We start from the raw sequence: 16,714 nt of genomic DNA on the forward strand, positions 1-16,714 counted from the left end.
AAGGGAATTTTAAATATACACATGATATTGTAATAACGTTTATAGTATATTACTTGAAAAAATTCTGTTCAAACTCTTAAATATTTGTGTGTAATGACAGGGAGAGAGGAAGATAATTCATACTGGTTAGGAATTTGCAATGCCTCAAAAATCTATTCAATAATTTGTTATAAGCACATAGTCAAGCTACCTGATATGGCTTAGTTTTTTTTTCTTAATTTATTCAAAATTTTAACATGGATGCCTGCACAGTGTTAACATTAAAATTATTAATCAAAATATAAATATTGCAAAATCATAGACAGGTATCATACATTCAATAGTTAGCACTTATGATTCTAATAATAATTTTGATGAAGATGATGATGAGCACAGTGTAGCCTGATAATGACAAGGTTGTGATTGAAAAGGAAAAATTTTTAGACATCTTTTAAGCCAGATTTCCCACAATGAATACATAGTACTAAAGAGCATTGTATTAATACAATAAGAATAACAAGAGAAGAGTTTCAATATCAAGAAATACAATCACATAAACAGGTGAGATAGTAAAAACCCTAATTTCATTCTTTCAGTCTCTCTAAATATACTCAGCTTTCTTGGAACTATTGTTTTCTTATAAATAAAATCGTTTATTTGCACATGTTGATTATCCCACATAGATAAAATACAATAAACTGAGTGCTTTCAGTTACAAATGATCTTGTTTGTTCTAGCCTTGGGAATTTAGGAGAAAGCCTTTCGCTACCCACATAGCCATTGGCTTCGTTATATATCACTAGAAGTTAACAACACATGCCTCAAGCATGCTTCACTCATTGGGTAGAAATCCATGATCAGTTTTAGTTTCCATCCAATTAACTGGAGAAAATCTAAGTATAAATTTATTAAGAACACTTGGAAACAAATAAAGCAATAAGAAAAATTTTAATGGACTAAGATGGAGTTTTCAACTTAGTGTGATTACTTCAAATACCATTCTCATAAAGACACTATTCAATAACCAATGTTTTCCATTGACATATTCTTCAATATAGCTGTAAACACTTGACACAATTTACATAATACCACTTACATATCTGGAGTTACCTTGAAAGGACACAGTCCTCAGAGCCAGGAGGAAAATTTATTTTTATTTCTGCAGGAAGTAATTTGTGATATTTATACCAACAAACTGAATTTGACTCTTTCCTTATTTGTAAGCTAAGGGGGAAAACGTAAGGAATCTTCACTTTTCTTTTTTTGGCTCTAAAAGTCAACAAATATATTTTTCAAATTTCTGGTAGATTACATCCATTTACAGATGAGAAATGTAAGGCCAGTAGTTTATGTAATGAGTAAATAATGATACTATAATTTGTGTCTGAGCTCTTCATTCTGTGTGCTTACAAGCAAAAGTAATTTGATGATGGAAAGGACCAATATGAAAAGACTATGGGTAAAAACATACTTTGTAAAAGGTTGTTTATGTCTAGGTGACCAGTGATGATTACATGAAACAGGCTGGTGTCAGGGGCATAAAAGGGAGTACACAGAAATCATATTAGTGACAAAAACTCAGAAAATCTTGATCATTAATATTTTCTAATGGGTGGGAGCAGAAGGGTAAGAAGAAATCTAAAGTGTTCTTCATCTCTGGCCAGGCAAATGTGTTAGTGATATTCTTGGTGATAGTGATTGCAGGTGGAAATGATTGATTTAGGGGAAAAAAAACTCTGATAGTTCTAAAGTTTATATTAAACAGATGCAAAGATAGGTTTGTTTAGACATTATCAAAATATCCATGACCATGAATATGAAAAAGAATAATAAAATCGGGGGATTATTAAAGGGAAGAGGAAAAAGAAAGTTCTGACACAATTCTGAACAATGTGTGTGCCAGTGTGGACAAGATTGGAAGAAGGAGATAAATAAGGAAACAAGAAAGTAATAAACGCAGATTTACAGAAGTAAAGAAAGGAAAGAATTTGCAGGAAGAAAAGGTCAAAACTGTTACAGAGATATTGAAGGAAATATGCTATTTGGAATTGAAAACTAAAAAGATATAGACAATTTCAGTAAGAACAGTGTTTTGGTGATATCTCCATGATGAAATAACCCTGTCAATAAACCTGCCATAAATTTTTATATGTAGGAAGTGCTCTTATAAACTTAAAGCTTTTATTGAATGGAAGAGTTCAGACATGACCCTCACCACTAGGATTAAATTCCTAAAAAGATAAGGCATTTTGCTTTAATGCCTTTCTTTCCTTTTCTCTTACACATTGGCAAGTAGGGAAGGATTCTGATGTAACAATAATACAATGTTGACTTGTAATAACACAACATCTAGGATCTAGCGTTAATTCAGATAATTACTAATTAGCTCCAAAATTTATGGATATTTATATTTCTCCTGGGTAAACTGATGAGCTCCAAGGAAATGTCCCTAAGGAGCATTTCAATTCTGGTATTACTCTTTGCCTCAAAATACTTTAAATTATACACCCTCTAATGTGGGCATAAGGTTAATCTGTGGAACTTTCCCCTTCATATAGTGAGTACTACCCTATTGCTTAACATGGAGAAAGTACCCTCACACATAGACTGGGTGTGTGCAAACAAGAAGTGGTACTTGAACAAGGGAAACATGGGACCTATGCTTCTTTGGGGCTGGATTACTTCACTTAATATAATTTTTTCTAAGTCTTTCCATTTCCTAACAAATGGAGCATTGTTATTCTTCCTGATGGAGGCAAACCATTCCTTTGTTTATATATACCACATTTTCTTGATCCATTCATCTACTCAAGGGCGTCTGGGTTGGTTCCATATCGTAGCTATGGTAAATAATGCTGCAATAAACATAGTTGTGCTGGAAGATTTAGTATGGTCTTGTTTGTGATCATTTGGGTAAATGCCCAAAAGTGGGATTGCTGGGTCATACCAGAGCTCTAGGAGTTTTTTGAGGAATTTCCACACAACTTTCCAAAGTGGTTGAACAAGTTTACACTCCCAATAACAATGAAGTAATGTTCCCTTCTGGCCACATGCATTCCAGCATCTGTTATTATTGTGCTTGTCTATGGCCATTCTAACTGGGATGAGGTGGTATCTCCATGTTGTTTTTATTTGCATTTCTCTTATGGCTGGGGAGGTCGGGCAATTCTTCATGTGTCTATTGGCAATCCTTCTTTCCTCTTCACAGAATTTTCTCTGTAAGAATTTAGCCCACATATTTATTTATTTATATATTTTTATTTTGAAAATAAAGTACAGAGGAGTTACAATTACATGGGCAAGATAATGAGTACATTAGTTTTCAAGTATTTTAGCCTCCTCCTTTGTTTCCCCTTCCCATCCTTTCCCATCCTTTCCTGCCTCCTCCAATCCTCCCTGCCCCCCCCATGAAAGTTGTAAAGTTCGTCTAATACATAATGACTTGTACATCTTATTGTTGCAATGTAGCCCACTTATTTATTGGGCAGTTGTTTCTTTGAGGATTTGTTGTTGGGGGATTTAAGGTTTTGAGTTCCAGGTATAGTTTACATATGAGAACCTTGTCCATTGTATGGCTAGTGAATATCTTCTCCCAATAAGTAGGCTTTCCATTGATCTTGCTAGTTACATATTTTCCATGCAGAAACTGTGCAATTTCATGCAATCCCATTTTTCCAAATTTTCTTTTATTTGTTGTGTTTCTGCATCTCTTTTAAGAAAGTTTTGGGCTATGCCAAAGAGACCTAGTAATGATTTCAGAGTGTCTGCTTTGACCTCGAGGTCCTTGATCCATATATATATATATATATATATATATATATACACATATATATATGTATATTTATGTGTGTGTGTATATATATATATATATATACACATATATATATGTATATATATGTGTGTGTGTGTGTGTATATATATATATATATATATATATATATATATATATATATGGTTGAATTCTATGCTTCCAATTCAAAAGGAAATGGAAAGATTTTTCAAAATCCTGCTGAATAAAATAAGCAAGACTCAAAGAAACAGATTCCATAGTTTCCCTCATTTGTAATAATAGGAAATGTATAGAATAACACTAGCAGATGAGCAGAATGGCTCAAAAGCTTTATATATAGGACCATACAAGATCATGTTGAGCAAAATGAACACCTAGATATGGAAATAGAGGTTTTTCTTTGTGGTCGTTTTTTTTTTTTTTTAATGTACTATGTGATTTCTTTTTTCTTTTGTGTTTTCCTCTATACTTTATCCCTTGCTGTATTTGATTTCAATACTGTGTGTATTGCACATGCATTTATCTTAATTTGACAAGGCAAGATGAACAACAAATTGGGGAGACAAAGGACAAAGGGCAAACCAATGCAATAGCAATATTCACAAGACAACATGTTGAAAATTTACATTACAACTTGTGAGGGGTTTGGGGGAAAGGAAAAGTGTGAGAAAAATGAGGTAGTGGTTAAAATTTCGACATTTTATGTATTCACTACCTTACAATTAATGCAACCCCTGTACATATCACCTTAAAAATAAAATTAAACTAAAAATAAGTTACATAAAGAATAATTTTACTGTATTGCTATAGTAAATATTATTCTATGTGCATTATCTTTTTTAAAATGAACACTATTTGGCATCTAATTTGAATTAATTACACTTTTCTTTATCAGAGGTTCATCAACTTGAATGTTATCAAAATATACAATATTTTCACAATATACCTGCCATAATTTTCCAAAAAATTATAATTTCAGTATTGTCTCATAGTAAAACAGAAAACAGTTTAATTCTCTGGAAACTCCTAACTTTTAAAACTGAATAATTGTTCAAAGGACACTATATATGTGTTTTTCAAAGTTCTTACAAATACTAACTACTCATTTTCAAATTCTGAACATTTCATATCAGAAATATTCAAAACAGTACCTGTTTGCATGTTCTTTAATTCTGCAATAGCTGCAGTTTCTAATGGGGTGTTACATATTGAGAAATCAACAGAAAAAAATAGCCACATTCTGGTGAAGGATATAACTACGAAGTATGTGTAATAAATAATTTCTCAAGAGTAAACATTTGTTCATCAGAGTAAGCTATTATTTCTGTGACCATCAATCCCAAGCTTTTATGCCATAAAGTCTTCTTAGCCAAACAGTTTCCAATTTGTAAGGTGCACCTTAAAATTCCCTGAATTCACATCATGAATAGCTTACCACTATGGTGAAAAAATACTACACTTGTGCTAATATGATGCCCTTCCCATTGTGGAAAGTACACTATACTAAACTTTGCTGCAACATTTTTCTGATTTCTAGAAATCAGAACACTTGCAAATATAATTTATATTTTTTATCTATCATAGATATTCAGGAGTCTGAGTTCAGAAGACTATGGTTCAAAGCCCACCCAGTCAGGAAGATTCCTTAGATTCTTATCTCCAATAAATTTCTCAGGAAAAGCCAGACTCAAGTGGCACTGAGGTTGAAGTGTTAGGGCATGAGCCTTGAGCACTAACCGGCTCAAAGAGAGTGGCCAGGCCCAGAGTTCAAACCTGAGGACAAACCAAAAAATAAAAACCAACTCCAACCCTAATATTTTTCTCATTGTATACAGAGGCATGTAATTAAGGAAATTTCTTCCTGTATTACCAATAGATAGAAGGCCCAAGACCTAACACAATTACTCTCTTCATACCATGTTACACCAAAGCCTCAAAAAATTGTTTGTTCTAAATTTATACATTAATATCATCCATTTGTTGGCAACTCTGTCTAGATTATTCACACTATCAATTTATACATGAACTGTTGGAATTATCAATTAAATAAGTTCTAATTATACCTCGCTTCAAAGAATATTTTAGGCAAATCAAATACCAGATTCATTTGTGAATTTGTCAATTAAAACCTCTACTTAAAAAGAATTTTGTAGTATCCTATAGAATGTGAAATTACAAACAAAACCAAAATATTTATTTTAAATCTAAATTCTAATTTAGCAAGGTCTACAAAGTCCTACATTAGATGAACTTTGTATTTTTCCAGGCTTAAAATTTTGTAATCCTTCATTATTTCTTTGAAATCCAACAGAATGATGCTTACTTTTTCAAATTTTTGATTGGTAATCATGAGCCATTTTGCATCTAGGAATGTTGTGTAATGAAGAGAGCATTTAAAACAGAACTGAGGATTATATATGAGTTGCATTTCAAAACAAACTTGCCTTCTCAAAACATAATGACAAAATTAGCCCAAACTTCCAACTGTGTATTCCTTTCTTGTTGTTTGGCTTGTTTCATTGAGACAAAATTATACTACCTGGTCCAGGGAAGGTATCACTATGCAATCCCACTCTCTAATCTCCTGTGTTAGTCTGAGTGCTAGAATTCCAGGCTTGTATCAAATTGCCCTGCCATAGTTTGGTGGTTTATTTAATCTAGATACAGACTAGCAATTCTGAACTTCTCCTGTGATCTTATCCACTAGATTGACTGCACAAACTATTTATGTACTATTTTCAAAGATGTTCTATCATTTGACACAAGATATGAACATTTTCAGATGCACCTGCAAGGGTCTCTGATTCATTCTTCCATGGATCCAATCCCTTTAATAATGATTAATTGACTTTCTTATTATCTCTGGTCCTTAGGTATGTAATATTCTCAAACTTCTTTTAAGAAATTTCACTTGAGGACTTTCTAATATTAAAAATTATCACTTGATCTAGTCTTACTCAGGATACATTTTCAATTGTTTTCTAACATTTCTCCATATTCTGAGAGTTGTTTCATTTGTGCAGGTGTGTTTGCACATATATGTGCCTTTGTGTGTATGTGTATATTTGTATGTGTGTATGCAAAACCTCAGCAACCTTATTCAGCAATCTTGCTCATGACTAGTATTCCATCACTTGAGCTCATACCTATAATTCCAGCTACTCAGGAGGCTGAGATCTGAGGGTTGCAGTTCAAATCCAGTATGAGTAGGAAAGAAATGTTTTGAGGCACTTATCTCCAATTAACCACCAGAAAACTGGAAGTGGCGCTGTGGCTCAAGAGGTAGAACACTAGCCTTAAGCTGAAGAGTGGAGAGATATGGCTCAGGCCGAGTTCAAACCCTGCCACAACCATCAAAAAAAAAAAAAAAAGAAAGAAAGAAAGAAAGAAAAAAGATAAAACAAAGAAAAAGAAATGAGATCTTAGCCACCAGTTCATTGCTAGTATAATTCCTGCTTTCTCACCATGGACTTTTTTTCCAGTTAAGAACATGCTCCTATATCTAACTTGGTTTGGAACCAGAATTATTCTTCCTTTGTACATTTTACAAATTTGCGTGATTAGCAACCATGATTTAGAGATAGAAGTTGAAAGAGATTGGCCTCATCGTTCATGTTCCTCTTAGTATTAATTATTTCTCTATGTCACTCCCATAGCTCTACATAATGGCCGTGGCTTTATTGGTTCAATGTTGTCTTATTTGCAGAATCTTCTATAGTATATTGAACCATTATACTTAAACACAGAACTTTTCTTTCTCTTATTATTCCTATTGTTTCTTCTACTGTTAACTTGTGTACACTTGGGAAATAATGCAACACACACACACACACACACACACACACACACACACACAAATAAACTTTTCTGAGAATCTTCTCCCAGTTAAATTGAATTTAAGAGCATTTATGAAATTTGAACTTAATGTACTCCTGGAAAATGGTTTCTTCTTTTATAGTAAAAAGTAGTGTACAGAGGGCTTAGAGTTACATAAGTAAGGTAATGAGTACATTTCCTATTGATACATCCTGTTTTGTTTTTTCCTGTGGTATCTGTCCCTTCCCATCTACCCAATTCCCCCTCCACACCCCAAGTTGTAAAGTTCGTTTTCTACATAATGTCTTGTTCATATCATTGTTACAATAGGTCATCCTGAATCTTTGTTTCAGAATTTTGTTGTTTCCCTTCCCCTCCCCACACTAGAAAAATGTACATGCAAGATGCAGGGGACCAACATCATATCCAGTTCTAACAGGAGTTATATCATGGGGGAAGAACATGGAGGGGAAACGAAAAAAAATGACATAGTACATTGTAGATACATTAAAAACAATTCCAATAAAGAAAAAAACAAGTTGTGTCCCTATCTTGGGGTTCATTTGACTTAAAATTTTCTTATATGGCCATACTTACATGAATAATGTTTTGATAAGCCATTTAAATTATATATTTTGTATTTACTGAGTTGTCTCTGAAAGGCGTGTTACCTCGTGTCTTTGTTACAAAGATGTCTTTGTGCTAGTTCAATGAAGCCTGAAAACATTCATTTTACCTCTAACAGTGCCATAGATTGTTACTGGAAGTAAGTAGAAGGAAGTGTTACTGCAGGTGGAAACTGATCCCAAAGGAGAAATTGAACATAGAGAAATGACAAAGTGCAAGTTAATTTGTGAGTTCCTTTTTGCTATACAAGAAAAGAATACATTGTCCAAATTCAGAAACATTGAAGTTATACCTTGCATTATCTCAGACCACAAGGGAATAAAATTAGAATTCAACAACAAAAGTCAGCAAAGAAATTCCTGTATAACATGAAGGTTGAAGAAGACACTGCTGAATCATGAGTGGGTCATGGAAGAGATTAGAAACGAAATTCAAATATTCATGATATCCAACAAAAATGAACACACAAATTATCAGCTCCTCTGGGAAACAGCAAAGTCAGTACTCAGAGGTAAGTTTATAGCTCTGATTTCCTACATCAACAAATTGGAGAGATCTGAAACCAACACATTAATTAGACAACTGAGCCTCCTTGAAAAAGAGCAGCAAGATAAACCTCAATACAGTAGATGGAAAGAAATAATTAAAATTAAATCAGAATTAAATGAATTAGAATCCAAAAAAACCCACAGAAAAAAATCACAAAACAAAAATTGGTTCTTTGAAAAAATTAACAAAATTGACAGACCCTTAGCAAATCTTAACAGAAAAAGAAGAGAACACAACCAAATAAACTCAGAGATGAGAATGGAAACACCACCACAGAAACAACCAAGATTGAGAACATTATAAGGGAATAATTCTCACAACTTTATGGTAATAAGTTTGAGAACTTGGCAGAAATGGACCTTTTCCTAGCAAATACTGACATGTCGAAATTAAACCAATATAAGTTAAAGCATCTTAAGGGGCCCATATCAAGCATTGAAATAGAAACAGCAATAAGAGACCTCCCATCTAAGAAAAGCCCAGGACCAGATGGTTTTACAGCGGAATTCTACAAGACCTTCAATGCAGAGTTCACACCAATACTCCTCCAAATCTTCAATGAAATAAGAGAAAGTTCACAACCGAACTAATTCTTTGAAGCCATCATAAACCTCATCCCAAAACCAGGCAGGGACTCATCAAAGAAAGAGAACTATAGACCTATTTCTTTAATGAACATTGATGGAAAACTTCTCAACAAAATTTTGGCCAATCGACTTCAACAATTCATCCAAACAATCTTACACCACGATCAAACAGGATTCATTTCAGGGATGCAAAACTGGTTCAATATATGCAAAACAATTAATATAATTTATCACATCAACAGGAGCAAGGATAAGAACTACAAGATTATCTCAATAGACACAGAAAAAGCATTTGACAAGATCAAACACCCCTTGATGTGAAGGTTCTTGAAAAAACTAGGAATCCATGGAACATTCCTCAATACAATAAAGGCTATATAGGACAAACCTACAGCCAGTATTATACTTGATGGTGAAAAACTAAAGCCATTTCCTCTTAAATCAGGAAAGAGACAAGGATGTCCACTCTCTACACTTCTCTTCAATCTAGTATTGGAATGCCTAGCTACAGCAATAAGACAAGATGCAAGCATTAGAGGGATCCAAATAGGGAAAGAAGAAATAAAACTCTCCCTGTTTGCAGATGACATGATCTTGTATTTAAAGAATCCCACAGAACCCACGCCAAAATTACTCAAGCTGATTCAAAATTTTGGCAAAGTTACAAGGTATAAATTTAACCCTCACAAATCAATGGCTTTTCTGTATGCCAACAATGAGAAAAGTTTGGCTGAAATTAGGAAAGCAACTCCATTCAGTATAGCCCCACAAAAAATAAAATACCTAGGAATTAACTTAACCAAAGAAGTGAAGGACCTCTAGGATGAATACTTTAAAAACCTGAAAAAGGAAATCAAAACAGAACTTAGTGGCAAAAACTCCCATGTTCCTGGATTGAAAAGATCAACATCATGAAAATGGCAATACTTCCAAGGCTACCTACAAATTCAATGCGGTACCTATCAATATTCCAACCTCATTCTTCAAGGATATAGAAAAGGAAATCCAAAAATTCATATGGAACAATAAAAGACCCTGAATAGCTAAAACGATCCTTATCAGAAAGAACAGTGCTGAAGGAATATCAATACCAAATTTGAATTCAACTAAAAAGCCATAGTAATCAAAACAGATTGGTTCTGACATGAGAACAGACCTCAGAACCAATGGAATAGAATTGAAAACCCAGAAATAAACCTACAGACCTTTAGTCATCAAATCTTCAATAAGGGAGCTAAAAAAGTAGAATAGAAGAAAAACATGCTCTTCAGTAAATGGTACTGTCAAAATTGGTTAAATACTTGTAGAAAAATAAAGTTAGATCCTTATATATCGCCCTGTACTAGAATCAACTCCAAATGGATCAAAGACGCCGGAATCAACACAGACAACCTGAAAACTTTACGTGATGGAATAGGAGAAACACTAGGTATCCTTGGCATAGGACGAAATTTTTTTAATAGAGACCCAGAAGCACAACAAATCAAAGAAAGATTGGATAAATGGGATTGCATGAAATTGCAGAACTTCTGCATGGCAAAGGACATAGCTAGCAAGAGCAATTGAAAGCCCACAGATTGGGAGAAGATCTTCATTAGCCATACAACGGACAAGGGTCTCATATCTAAAATATACCTGGAACTCAAAATATTAAATCCCCCAAAAACAAATGTTCAAAGAAACAACTGCCCAATAAATAAGTGGGCTAACGACTTAAAGAGAAACTTCTCTGAAGAGGAAAGAAGGATTGCCAAAAGACATATGAAGAAATGCTCAACCTCCGTAGACATAAAAGAAATGCAAATCAGAACAACATTGAGATATCACCTCACCACAGTTAGAATGGCTATAATCAAGAACTCTAATAACAACAGAGGCAGGAGGGGATGTGGACAGAGGAAACATTACTGCATTGTTGGTGAGAATGTAAACTTGCGCAACCACTTTGGAAAGCAGTATGGAGGTTCCTCAAATGACTCCACATAAAGCTCCCCTAAGACCCAGCAATCCCAATTTTGGGCATTTACCCAAATGTTCACAAACAATGCCACACTAGATGTACCAGCACGACTATTTTATTGCAGTCTTATTACCATAGCTAAGGTATGGAACCAAACCAGATGCCCCTCAGTAGATGAATGGATCAAGAAAATGTGGTATATATACACAATGGAATTCTATGCCTCCAGCAGAAATAATGACATTGCACCATTTGTTAGGAAATGGAAAGACTTGGAAAAAATTATATTAAATGAAGTAAGCCAGGCCCAAAGAAACATAGGTCCCATGGTTTTCCTTGTTTGCAATTACTAGTATATGTCTGAGTCCAACAGAAAAGGTCAGATAAGTTGATGTTATGGAAATGACCCCAGGTTATGTATTCGAATGTTTTTTTCTTTCATGTGATTGTTTCTAACACATTTATAAGATGATTTCCTTATTGCTTTGTATGTCTCTTCCCAAGGCATAACAATAACCCCTGCTTTCACTGTATTTGATATCGCTATAATTTGTGGAGGGGAAGGGAAAAAAATCATTTAAATAGGGATACAGGTGGAAGCATTGCAACAATGAGATATACAAGTTGTTATGTCGAAAACAAACTTTACAATTTTTTGGTGGGGGAGGAGGATTGGATGGGGGGGAGAGGTGAGGATGGGAAGGGATGGAAAGGGGAAACCAAGGAGTAGGCTACATTGCTTGATAAAAAATGTATTCATTGAGTATAATGCTGGCTGTAGGTTTGTCATATACAGCCTTTATTGTATTGAGGAATGTTCCATGAATTCCTAATTTTTCCAAAACCTTCATCATAAAGGGGTGTTGGATCTTGTCGAATGCTTTTTCTGCGTCTATTGAGATAACCATGTGGTTCTTATTCTTGCTCCTGTTGATGTGATGAATAATATTAATTGATTTGCGTATATTGAACCAGCTTTGCATCCCTGAAATGAATCCGGTTTGATCGTGGTGTATGATTTTTTGGATGAATTGTTGAAGTTGATAGGCCAAAATTTTGATGAGAAGTTTTGCATCAATGTTCATCAAAGAAATGGGTCTATAGTTCTCTTTCTTTGATGAGTCCCTGCCTGGTTTTGGGATGAGGGTTATGAGGGGCTTAATAGAATGTGTTCTGTAGTGAGTTTTCTCTTTCAATTTCATTGAAGAGTTGGAGGAGAATTGGTGTGAGCTCTGTTTTGAAGGCCTTGTAAAATTCCGCTGTAAAACCATCTGGTCCTGGACTTTTCTTAGCTGGGAGGTCTCTTATTGCTGTTTCTATTTCAATGCTTGATATGGGCCTGTTAAGATAGTTTAACTAATCTCGGTTTAGTTTTGGCATGTCAATATTTGCTAGGAAGAGGTCCATTTCTGTCAAGTTCTCAAACTTATTAGCATAAACTTTTGAGAAGTATTCCCTTAAAATGTTATTATTCTTGGTTGTTTCCGTGGTGATGTTTCCATTCTCATCTCTGAGTTTATTAATTTGGGTGTGTTATCTTCTTTTTCTGATAAAACTTGCTAAGGGTCTGTCAATTTTGTTAAGTTTTTCGAAGAACCAACTCTTTGTTTTGTTGATTCTTTCTATAGTTTTTTTGGATTCTAACTCATTTAGTTCTGATTTAATTTTGATTATTTCTTTCCGTCTACTGGATTGGGGTTTATCTTGCTGCTCTTTTTCAAGGAGGTTAAGATGTATCATTAAATTGTTAGTTTCAGTTCTCTCCAATTTGTTTATGTAGGAGCTCAGAGCTATAAACTTGCCTCTGAGTACTTCCTTTGCGGTGTCCCAGAGGAGCTGGTAATTTGTGTGTTCATTTTCGTTGAATAGGATGAACATTTGAATTTCCTTTCTAATCTCTTCCATGACCCACTCTTGATTCAGCAGTGTGTTGTTCAGCCTCCATGTGATACCGGACTTTCTTTGGTGGCTTTTGGTGTTGAGTTCTAATTTCATTCCCTTGTTGTGTGAGCGAATGCAAGGTATAACTTCAATGTTTCTGAATTTAGACAAGTTTGCTTTGTTGCCTGAAATGTGGTCTATTTTAGAAAACGTTCCATGTGCTGCTGAGAAAAACGTGTATTCTGATGCTGCTGTGTGAAATGTTCGGTAAATGTCTGTTAAGTCTAGTTGATCTATGCAGCTGTTTAGATCTGCGGTTTCTCTGTTGAGTTTTTGCCGAGTTGATCTATCTAGTGGGGAGAGTGGTGTGTTAAAATCCCCAACAATTAATGTCTTTGGATCTATATGGGGTTTGAGGGAAAGTAGTGTTTCTTTGATAAATTTGGGTGCTCCATTGTTTGGCGAATAGATATTTAGAATTGTAATATCCTCCTGAAGGAGAGATCCTTTAATTAGGATGTAGCGACCTTCTTTATCTCTTCTCACGAATTTTAATTTGAAGTCTATTTTATCTGATATTAGGATTGCAACTTCCGCCTGTTTATGGAGGCCGTTTGCTTGGTAGATTTTGTTCCAGCCTTTAACATTGAAAATGTGTTTGTTTTTATGGCAAGATGTGACTCCTGCAGGCAGCAGATAGAAGGGTCTTGTTTTTTAATCCAACTAGACAATCTATGTCGCTTAATTGGAGAGTTCAGTCCGTTAACGTTAAGAGATAGGACTCAGAGGTATTTGGGAGTTCCTGCCATGTTATCCACCTTCTTGGAGGCTGTGAAAACTGGGTTCTTCCTATGGTTCTTGGATTCTCAGTTTGGGTGCAGTTTCTTTGCCTTTATTGCGGTCTTGTTGGTTTTCTATGTGTAGGACATCTTTAAGAAACTTTTGTAGGGCTGGTTTGGTGGAGATGTGTTTTTGTTTCAATTTTTCTTTGCTATGGAAGGTTTTTATTTGGCCTTCAGTTATGAAGGAGAGTTTAGCTGGGTACAGTATTCTTGGTTGATAGTTGTTTGTTTTTAGGGTATGGCATACATCATTCCAGGCTCTTCTTGCTTTGATTGTCTCTGCTGAGAAATCTGAGGTGATTCTAATTGGTTTCCCTTTATAGGTGATTAACCTTTTCTCCTTGAAAGCTTTAAGGATCTTTTCCTTGGACTGAGTTGATCCTGTGTGGATTATAATGTGACGGTGGGATGTCCTATTCTGGTCTGGTCTATTTGGGGTTCTAAAGGCTTCTTGTATCTGAATAGGCCTATCTTTTTGCATGTTTGGGAAGTTCTCTGCTAGGATCCTGTTAAACAAATTTCCTAGACCATTGACTTCTGTTTCTAGGTGCTCCTCTACACCCATTATCCTTAGATTAAGCCTTCTGATGGTGTCTTCCAGGTGTTGGATAGATCTATCATATTTCTTGGACTTGTCTTGGATAGTTGTATGTTCTTTCTCTATAATATCTAGGCTGTCTTCAATCCCTGAGATTCGATGTTCTGCATGGTCTAACCTGCTGTCAAGATAATCTACTTTTTTTCTTTTATCTCTTTTCCTTCTAATTGGTCAGCTTTGATGGCTTCAAGTTCTTTGTTGAAGCTCTGTTTTAGGTCTTGTGTGAATTTCTTTACTTCCATAATTTGGTGTTCAGTGTTTGTTCTCAAATCACTTAGTTGACTGGTTATGGTTTCTTTGGACTCCCATTCCTTCTGTTGGGTTCCATTCAGCATTCCCTTTGTTGTCTCCCTGACTTCCTTCAGCTCTTTGTTAATGGATTCCATGAATGCCTTTAGTGATCTTTGTGTTCTATACCTGGTCTCTCAATTCCTATATTACTCTTTGATTAGCTTCCTCCCGTTCGTGGGATTCCTGCAGTTCTCTTTCCTCCCGTTCGTGGGATTCCTGCAGTTCTCTTTGAGTGTTCTCAGCCTGCTCACTCCATTCCTCCCTTTCTCTTTGAGTAATCTCAAGTTGTTCACGCAAATCCTGTATCAGTTTTTGAGTAGCTTCCTCACGCTTATGATATTCCTGTGTAAACTTCTGGGATGCCTCCTCTCTCTTCCTATCACGCTCATACAGAGCCCTTGGTAAGTTGTCAAACTTCTCATTTATCATGTTTGCCACCAGAGTTTGTATAGCTATTTGGGAACTCTCCTCTGGATTATTCATTATCTGTTCTGACCCCCGATTATCAAGATTGGGAATTGAGATACCCGAATTGGCCATTTTTCTTGTGTTTTTCCGGCTTACTCTGCCCATTTGAGATGAAGATAGCACCTGTTTTGTGCTAGAACACTATCTTAACGCAACTATCAACCTAAGTTTGCATTTGTACAGTCAATAGTCTACAGATACATTCTAGTTCAACAGATACATCTATTCAACATCAAACAACTATATGTTAAGGGACTTCGAACCACAGAGAAGAATTTGGAAAACCAGAAATTATTAGGATTAGGGAGAGATGTGGGTAAAAAATAGGGATAGATTGGTGTGTGGAGGCACAGGGAGAGTTAACTATGTCCTAATCAAAATGTAGGAAATAGGTTGGGTAGAATGAAAGTAGAGAGAGAGAGAGAGGAAAAGAAGAAAGGGAAAGGGGAATGAAAAGAGACCAGAAAAAAAAATAGAAACGTAAAAATTAATGTTATTATAGAGATTAAAAGACCATCGATTTAGAGAGGAATGTGAATATATTGAGAGAAGGGGAGAGACATAGCGGGGATGTGAAAAACTTAAAAAAATGCTTAAAATATTATATAGGTATAAAGAGGTAGTACTGCTATTAAGGAATTTAAGTCTCAGAGGTTTTGAATTGAGTAATAAATTTGTGGATTAAGTGTGTACACAATGGGGGATAGGGTATACTAGTTAACTACGGGTTTATCTGAGGATGTTCAGGACAAGAGTTAAGTCACATAAAGAAGAACAAAAGCGAGGAAAAGGTGAAACGGATAGGAAAGGGAGAAAAAAGATCAGAAGTTCAGTAGAGCTAGACAAAAAACAAAAAGATAATTAAGAAAGAAAGAAAAAGAGAAAGAAAACAAGAAAAGAAAGGAAAACGCATGTTCACATATTCCTAAAATAAAAATTATAAGAGGAAAAGAAAAAAAAAGAAAAAAAAATGTTACTGGAAACAAAACTAAAGCCATTTCCTCTTATCTCAGGAACAAGACAAGGATGCCAACTCTCTCCACTTCTCTTCATTCTAGTATTAGAATGCATAGTAACAGCAATAAGACAAGATGCAGACATAAAGGGGATCCAAATAGGGAAAGAAGAAATAAAACTCTCCCTCTTTGCAGATGACATGATCTTGTATTTAAAGAATCCCATAGACTCCACTCCCAAATTATTCAAGCTGATTCAAAACTTTGGCAAAGTAGCAGGTTATAAAATTAACCCCCAAAAATCAATGGCTTTTCTGTATGCCAACAATGAGAAAAGTGGGGCTGAAATTAGGAAAGCAACTCCATTTGT

This window comes from Dipodomys spectabilis, unplaced genomic scaffold (assembly GCF_019054845.1).
Source record: "Dipodomys spectabilis isolate Male_0828 unplaced genomic scaffold, ASM1905484v1 ptg000661l, whole genome shotgun sequence".
Taxonomy (NCBI): Eukaryota; Metazoa; Chordata; class Mammalia; order Rodentia; family Heteromyidae; genus Dipodomys; species Dipodomys spectabilis.